The following is a 9,579-nucleotide window of genomic DNA, read 5'->3' on the forward strand; positions in this document are numbered from 1 at the left end:
ATAACAAATTGAAATAGTTACTAGCTGGAATTTTTGCCTGAAAGCCAAAAGTAGACAAATCAAGAAAGTGGATATTTTAAAATGTAGATTATTTGGAAAGCATCCATGTAAGTATATATGCACTACATTAAACTTCTTCCTAAACCCTTCCGGAAGTTCTCCCTGCGTAAAGCAGAATAACGCAAAATCTGCAAAACAAAAGGGGCAGATCTTTGATCGCCACCAAAATGCATGCATGCAAAAGACATATGCATGATAAAGAGGCTTAAAATACAAGCTACAATTGCTACATAAGTGTTTTGAACGATCATTACCAGTTTAGAGACTTCCTGTGGCAAAGGATGCAGCTTGACCATCATACTATATATAAGCAGCTGGACTGATTTTTTTTAAAACAGTCCAAGCATATAAAAATTCCTATTGAAGTGAATGAGTTCACAACAGACTATTTAAGAACTATGGTATTTAAGAAGATGATAAAATATGATTTTAAGCACTTAATTTTAGATACTCAGTTTAAAAAGGGCCAAATTTTAACAGACACTAATCATGATGAGAAACACTGAAAAGGAGTTTTGAAGTCATTCAAACTAAGAGCTGACACAAGGGGGGAGCTATACAAGCCCTATTTGATTCATATCACAGGCTGGGCTTAGAAAGAAATTGACAATGGGATGAAAATAAGTTGACAGGGTGCTTTATTGATCACTACAGAAGCCCCAAACTCTCTGGGGAAAAAAAAAAACAAAAAAACCACAAAGCAACCAAAAAAAGGCAAAGCACGCAAGACTGAGAAGCAAAGTCAACAAAGCTTTATTTCCCATTTCTTTCTGTGTAACATTTTGGAGAAGGGTAAAGGAACTGTTAGATTTGTTAAAGCTTTCTAATGGCTTATTACATGACTTGTGAAGGAAATAAGACACAGGCTGGCAGCGCAATCCTAGGAAATTTGTTTCCTTAACAAAGCTTGCCTGAAAACTTAGATAAGTGGAAGTGAAAGGGTTTTTAGAAGTTCACCTCCTATATTTAGTACCCTAAGGCAGGATCAGCTACTCATAGGAGATATTTGTTTAACCTGTGTGGCTATGCACCTAATGATGGAGCTTCTGTGCCAACCTCAGGCACTGTGGTAACGTCACTCTTCTTAACAAAGTTTTCCTAATTTGACTATTCCTTGATGGGATTTAAATCCATTATTTCTTTTCAGCTCATTACAGACACGAAGAATTTATTCCCTTTGTCTTTGCTGAAGTCTTTTATGTATTTGAAGATTTGCATACATTCCTTGTTTCTCTCTCTCAATTGAACAGACCCTGTTCATTCGTTCTTTCCCTGTGGCCTCCGAGTCTGTGAATCATCATAAACCCAGAGATCACCTCCATCAGATCTTTTCTCGGCGCTTCCTAGCTCTATGTTTGTGGGGTTTTTTTGTTGGTGGTGTTGGGTTTTTTTTGTTTTTTTTTTTTTTTTTACCTGGAAGCAAAAGTGAAGTGATCTGAACCTTGGAAGTTCAGATCCAGAAGAGAAAATCCGAAGTCTTTGATATCTAAAGAATAAACCTTTACTCACAAGGCTGAATGTAAGGACAAGAGAGTGAGGAGGAAGGAGCGGCAGAGACAATGTGTAATGAACTGACCACAACCTCCATTCCCAGTCCACCTGTGCTGCTTGGGGGTAGGAGGTAGAGAAATCGGGAGTAAAGTTAAGCCCGGGAAGAAGGGAGGGGTTGGGGGAAGGTGGTTTAAGATTTGGTTTTATTTCTCATTATCCTACTCTGAGTTGATTGGCAATAAATTAAATTAATTTCCCCAAGTCGAGTCTGGTTTGCCTGTGATGGTAATTAGTGAGTGTCCTTATCTCGACCCATGAGCCTTTCATCATATTTTTTTTTTTTTCTCCCCCATCCAGTTGAGGAGGGGGAGTGATAGAGCAGCTTGGTGGGCACCTGGTGTCCAGCCAAGGTCAACCCATCACACTGTTCTTTTGAGAAGAGAGTTTTCTAGGAGTCCTGCCGAATCTGAAATCTCCATGTACCACAAATTTCTTCCTAAAGCAGTTGGTAGCGCAAGGCTTCTTTTTCAACTCTATACACGAATGCAGTGGTAGGTTCAGCGACAATTTTTAACCTAAACATTACAAGAAGTGGATTCATATAGCTGTCTTGTTCTATGCCATTGACTTTATAAAATATCTAACAAACTAATCTCATTTCATCCTGCAATGTGTTAAATTATTTTAAGTATAGATACCATTGAAATAGGATGGGCAGAATATTATCATAAAGTATATTATTTCAGCATCTTGCTTTACTACAAAAATTCTTCTGTATTACTTTTTCTTTATGTTCCACTTTATTGACAGAGATGTTATCTGACAAGTTTTATATGAGCTATCAACCTCCACTACATACAATTACATGGAATTATGATACTAAATTTGGTCAACAGTGTATACATCTGTATACACACAGCTCCTGAGACACACAGTAATCAATTAAATCCCAAATTTAGGAATCTGAAGATGGAATTTCCATATATTTTAGTCAACTTCACCTCAGAGCTTCTGTGTCCGGTAAAGGTGTAAATCTGAAAAGAAAAGCAAATTTGGGTAACAGGACTTGATGCAATCAGAGTGAAGGACAGTTGCAAAGAAATGGATTTCAAAGCAGATTCAAGAAATGTATGTTTGGAATAGGGAGACGAAGCACGATTCTATCATCTCATGACTAACAAAGCAACAGCAAACGCATCGATCAAAGGATGCTTTACAAGCATTACCAGTTATCGATGGGTGGTTCAAGAGCATGGGCGTTTTGTAGCATTCATTTGCATGTCATTATTTCAGTGCCGTTGAAGAAAGAGACCAACTGGCAACTAAAACACGGGAGGGAAATGGTCAAAAGCAAATAAGCCCTGCTTTGCGATTTACCTGCTTGCAAATCAAGAGAGTGCTATAAAGAGACCGAACCTGTTCAGCCCAGTAGGCTGGTCTTTGCCTTTTGGCAGAGAGAGTAGCAAGCTTTGTAGCAGGTGCTATGCAAAATCCCTTGATTTTTATTTCTAGTCAAACAAAAAAAGTAGGGCAGTTCCACCCAAGGAAAAAAAAAAATAAAAACACCGTACTATTCTTTGGGTCAAGCAGCAGTGTTCTTCTGCCACATTGGGAAGGAAGGGAAGTCTTTTCCTGTAAAGGGAAAGGCTTGTATGCAAGAAAGCTTGCACGTTCTTTTCAATTATGTCAGTTGGCCTGCTGGAAGATCCTCCTGGCTCTTCCTACAAACCTTTCTGTAAAAAGGCATTTCTTAGTAGTATCACAGTACTACAGCGTCAAGAAAAAATCAAAGATGTGTCCTCTTAAGGCAAAAGCTTTTTAAAAATCTTGTTTCTCACCATATAATTTCTGCTCAGACTTTCTATAGGAAGAAATGTCATCAAATCGTACTTTAAATACAGAGGCTTGTAGCAATCTGTGCAAATACTGCCTCCTGGCGACTCTTTGTATGGCTACACGATGGAGGAAGGTGGACTCTCAAATTTGTATACACAGACAGAAATCAGAAGAGCAATTAATTTCTATTTAATTTCAGAACAGACTTAATTACACCTGTATTTGTTACTTAACAAGGAAGTTTTTTTCTTTATAAGCACTGTCAAAGCTAATTACGTCTCCAGTTGTGCAACATTTCATTCTTATTTTACTGCCGGAATAAAAGGGCTGGACTGAAGTTTTTCTTTGAATATGGCTAGATCAGCTCTTATTTTAAAAAGTTAGAGTGTGTAATATGGCATACGATGTAGACATTTTAATTTATAAGAAAAAGGACAGTGGAGAAAAGATTATGTTAGAAGGTAGTTAACAAATGTAAAACTTGACTTTAAAAAAGAAAAAATTTCTAAACACTACCTTCTCCTTGCCTCCCCTCTAGCACTACTCTGAAGTCCCGACATTATTAGAATGCTGAATTTCCAAAGTTTAATTCTTAGTAGTTAAGAATTTTAGCCAGACATCCTTAAATCTGTGTACGTGTGTGCTCATTCTATACAGTAATACAGAGGCAAAGAGACACTGTGTGTTATTATTAAATGCTAAATAGTAAATGGTAGGTTTGGATCTTTGGATAACTGCTCGTTGTCCAAGTCACCATAAATCACCTCCAGCATGGCCAATTCCCTCAGGTACTGGATACCTCTCTCCATGGTGGTCCACTTGCCTAGGTGACATAGAACATCTGCCTTGAAGGGATACCGTTCCTTCACGCCTGACAGGAGTCGCCTCCAGAGGCTGAAGGCTTATGCCCCTTTTCCAATTGCTTTGTCAATGCCCCCTTCCCTAGAAAGGGATCCCAGCTGCTTGGCTTCCCTACCCTCTAATTCCAGGCTACTGGCCCCGTTATGCCAGCATCAGAGCAGCCAGGTGATGATGTGCTCACCTGGATGATGGCCGAAATCTTTTTTGCATATCTCGCAGCTCACTCAGGGATAGGGATCAGGTGGTTACCATCTCATTTGTGGGTTCTGCCTCTTCCTCCTCCTGTTCTCTTGATGGCCCTGGTTCATCTTCATCGCTTACTAAACAAACTGACTTTTTCATCCAATATTTCTTCTTGTGTATAGGGGGCGACTGATACCGGCACGGGTTGGTTCTCTGGGTCGGCTTCAGTGCCTGTCACCAGGGTTTGAGTAGCCACAGTGCCTGTTGCAAAGGTTTGAGTAGCCACAGTGCCTGTCGTGGGTGTTGGAGTAGATGCAGTGCCCATCGCTGGGGAAGATCTATGGGTGGTATTCTCAAATAGTTTTTTAACCATAAATAAGACCTTAACCACATTCATGAGACATAGCAATAGGAACATGCCTGTTTGAACATCCCAAGGATATTCGAAATTCTCAAGAGCTGTTTTAACTAGCCTGAAGGAGAAAGGAAAAGTGAAGGAGCAGAGGAAAGTGTGTGTGTGTGTTCCCCCCTCCCGTCTCCCCCCATAGATTAGTTCTCCGAGAAGAGGTAAAAAGTGTAATTACTAATAGTTTCCAAGAGATGGCTCCCGAAGTACGAAGGTGACGGCAATGCTGAGTACAATCTCAGGACCAAGAATGTTATCATACCATAAGCCAGTACAGCAGAGAAGTAGAGCAAAGCAGAGCAGCACAGCAAAGCGATAACTGTAATCCAACTCCCAGAGGTGATAAACAGCACCACAGGGAGTGCATACAGCAAGTAAGATGTTACATAACACAACTCTGAGAACAAGCGCAACTCTGAGAGCAAATGAATTCAACATTGTGACCAGCGATTACTAAACTAATATAATGAATGCTTATCACAAATTTGTTTTAACATGCTCTGGTCAGATCTGTCGCTATCTCAAACCCTTCACGCCCCACGTTGGGCACCAAAAAGGAGTGTTGTGGTTTTACCCGGCAGGCAGCTAAACATCACACAGCCGTTCGCTCACTCCCCCCTCTCCCCAGTGGGATGGGGGAGAGAATTGGAAAAAAAAAGGAAAAAAAAAGGAAAATTCGTGGGTTGAGATAAAGACAGTTTAATAGGACAGAAATGGAAGGGAAAATAATAACATTAATGATAAAAGAATATACAAAACAAGTGATGCACAATGCAATTGCTCACCACCTGCTGACTGATGCCCAGCCAGTCCCCGAGCAGTGATTGCTGCCCCCCTAGCCAAATCCCCCCAGCTTATATACTGAGCATCACGTCATATGGTACGGAATAGCCCTTTGGCCAGTCTGGGTCAGCTGTCCTGGCTGTGCCCCCTCCCAGCTTCTTGCTGGCAGAGCATGGGAAGCTGAAAAGTCCTTGACTAGTGTAAGCACTACTTAGCAGCAACTAAAACATCAGTGTGTTGTCATCAACATTATTCTCATACTAAATCCAAAACACAGCACTATGCCAGCTACTAGGAAAAAAAAATTAACTCTATCCTAGCCGAAACCAGGACACAGAGAAAAAGGTAAACCCAGCTGTGAGGATTGTTCTGTGCCAGGGAAGGAAAACGCCCTATATACATGTCAAATGTGTGTCACAAATAAAGGCTGGCAAATGTGGGATCCAGCAGAAAAGAACCTACAAGATGTCCCTTCTAAATTTAAAACTGCAGCAGAGAACAAAATAGAAAAAAAATTAACAAAGGTATTTTGGACTCTTGAAACTTTAAGCAAAGGGAAGAGTCTGCCAAAGCAGGACTCCCTGTAGCAAACCTCAAGATAATGCACTTCAGTCTCAACACACCATAACCATCCATATATGTCTGGAAACTAATAACACACTGGCAGTCTGGGCCCTAAATTCTATCTTTAGGCACTATCTGCCTGCCCTTCAACAAAAAACTTGAGACTTAAATAATGAAAATATTGATCAAATTCACTAGACACTCAATGGGAAAAGAAAAACTAGAAAAGTCGAGCTGAAATTTTGAAATTAATGACATTTTTTAGGAAAAATTTCAGCTCGACTTTTCTAGTGCATTAAAATATGTGGCGTTCAGACAATCCAGTGCTCACTGAAGAGCAGTACCAGAAGTAGAACTAAAGCCTTGTGGTTTACTCAGTTTCCTACAATAAAGCCATAAAAATATCATGTAGTTCTCCATCAGCTAAGTTCCCAGTGAATGAGTCTATGATCTGTGGGCAATTGCAGCACTTTGCTGAAGTTGCTGGCATGCTAATTATCTTCCACTCAGCCTATTTGAGGAAACAATTTAGAGGGACCCCTTTGTTTAGCGATGGCGAAAATTGCAGCAAATCAGTCCCACAGAGACTAAGCCACGCTGAGGGTGGGGCAACAGCTGAGCTGTAGGGTCCCATGGGTTCTCCTCGAGTATGGGAAGTAGCACAGATGTATGGGATTGATTTGAATGCAGAACATTATGTGTGTGTATAGGCATGCATAAGTATACATGTTTTTAACAAACAGTGCAGTGAAGAGAAACTGTGCAGATGCAGACAAACAAGTCAGCAAAAAAAAAAGCAAGACGTGACCAGAGAAACAGCAGCAGGACCACTACCATGAACAAAACGAAAGCAGCTTTTGAGCTGTCTGTGCTGAAAAAGGCTTGGAACTGAGAACAGAGAAACTTGCTCCTGTTACTTGAGTTCAAATATACTAAAAGAAATACACAGCCTCTCTAAAAGCACTGGATTGCATTAAAAAAATACCTAGCTACATCTTCCGTTTCTTCTTTTACTGGAAATAGCCCCTGAGATTCCTCCCAAACGGATTCATTATTCATGCTGAAACGGAGAAACAATATTAAGGTAGAAAATTTGGGAAGCCGTACAGGAATTGGAACTAAAATCTGAAATCAGAAGACTATCTGGAACGTCTCTGCAACCAGTTTAATTTCTGTGTTTTGGGTGTATGCTTTTGAAACTGAAATAAGGAACGCCTTCAACTACTTGATTTATGAAAGTTGCACAATGCCATGTCTGTACTTTATGTCTATATAAAACTGTTGACTAAAAAAAACCTGGGTTGGAATTTAGTTTTGATGGCAACAGACCTCCTTAGTGCCCTCTCTAGCAACCTAACTGCTACCTCCAGAATGCAGACTGACGTCTTAGTCTCACCTGCGCCTTCCTCGTCTTGCCTGTCTATCAGGAAGCAAACAGAATGCACATACCGACAGCGTTAGTGAGAACAGTACGAGTTGTTACTGAACGAAATCACTGTATTGGAAAAGAAAATATACCACATAACCACATATATATTACAAATTAATTACACAATTTGCTCTGTTTCCTTTAACAACAACAACAAAAAGTTAAAAAGAAGAAACAATGCAGTGATTCAACCAGACCCATATATTATATTGTATTTCAGGGTATCATCTGTGCTGCTCCAGACACTGCTTTGGTTGAGGTACAAAGCTATGTACTTGCTGAACACTGGAATATACTCAGAATATTATTTTTCTCCCTATTGTTATTGCAAGAGTTTACAAGAGGTTGTAAATGATGCCCCTTTCAGAGATGCCTCCACATCGGAATCAAAAGGTCTCACAGGAACTGGGAGTTGTAGCTAGAAATCACAAATAACCTTGCAATTGGAAGTGCCAACTGCAAAATGAAAGAAAATGGAAGTAAAAAGTATGCAGAGAAGAGCTGGTCAACGATAAATGCACAAAGATTATTGCTTTGACTTAAATTTTAATGATTTTTGAGGGAAGAAGATAAGAAAATAAAATATCTTTATAATGTATATACTCATGAGCAAGGGAGAAAACAATTTGGATATTTTAGAAAATATTTTAGGGTCAAAATTTCAGTTCATTTTTGTCACAAGCCAAAGACATTTTAAGTCAAATTACATTTTCTAAGGAAAATGTAGTAGAGAAGAAAATCCCTTTTTTTAATCCAAAAGTGTAGCTAGATTTTTAACTGGTGCACCCAAAGGTGGCCAAGCAACACGAATACAAGTGATGGAATTAGCGAGGAAAGAGGAAAACAATAACCAAATTAGGAAGAAAACAAAAGCAGGGAAAGTCGAACAGGAGGAAAGAGTGAAACAAACTGCTTACCTCTTGCTGCAGTGCTCTGAAAGGTTTTCTGTTTCACTTGTCTTTCACGCTCACCGTGTCCTCCCCAAGGATCTCAGTGTTTCACAAGTGTAGAGATGCATCATCATAAAAATGCATTTGCATCACAGCACATCCTACATTTTTTTTTTAACCTTCCTTTTTCTTGACTTGCTTCACACCTCCATCATTGACTACAGTCCATTAAAATTATTTAGAATGTATTTCTGATCCATCAGTCTGTCTGCAACACACTCATCACTGCAGATTCCCACCCAGCAGTTTCCTGCCCCTCTACAGCTGCACCTTCCATTTCCTTCCAGGCTACAGCTCCTCTCATTGATAGAGTTCGTAGGTGGTAAAATGTATTCGTGTGGCTAAACTGGAGAAACTGCTTCTTTAAAGGCAGTGGGAGATCTAATTACAAAACAGTCCTTAGCCTTTACTCGGGCACCAATTAATTCTTCCTGGGCCCCAAAACCTTTTTGTCTCATAGGTCGAAGGCACAATAGCTCCCATTGCTTCTTTGCCCTTTACAAGCCACAGTATTCCAGCAAAATAAATTTGAAACTGGTCAGTATTTCACAAGGACAATGTTTATATTATTTTAAAGAGTCACAAAATTTCATTTTCGTAATGAAATAAAAATGCTTTCCTCTGACCTTTGAGAAGGAAATACAAAACATAAAATAATTTTGTTTACTTTTCCATCTAACGCCACTGAAACAGTTTTTATTTCCAGTCAAAGTGAAGAAGAAATTTGAATAAAACAAAAAAAAGTCTTTGGTTTTCTTCAAATATTTTCATACAAAATCGGCTGGTTTTTGCCTACAAGCCCAACGGAGTGAAGGGGCTTGGCCTCCCACCGAGGCCCTGGGCTGCGGGGCAGAAACTTATGTCCCGAGTTGTCCAAAGTACAAAAGTCCAGCTCAGTCGGTATGAACAAGTTATGCGGTTAATCCAAAATTGTACGGTAAAGATGGGAACTAAGTAGACTGTAGGATGGGATATGTAATTAAATGTAGGTTAAGAGAACATTTGCTGCTGGATGA

The sequence above is a fragment of the Platalea leucorodia genome, assembly GCF_965183815.1.
Source record: "Platalea leucorodia genome assembly, chromosome: W".
NCBI lineage: Eukaryota > Metazoa > Chordata > Aves > Pelecaniformes > Threskiornithidae > Platalea > Platalea leucorodia.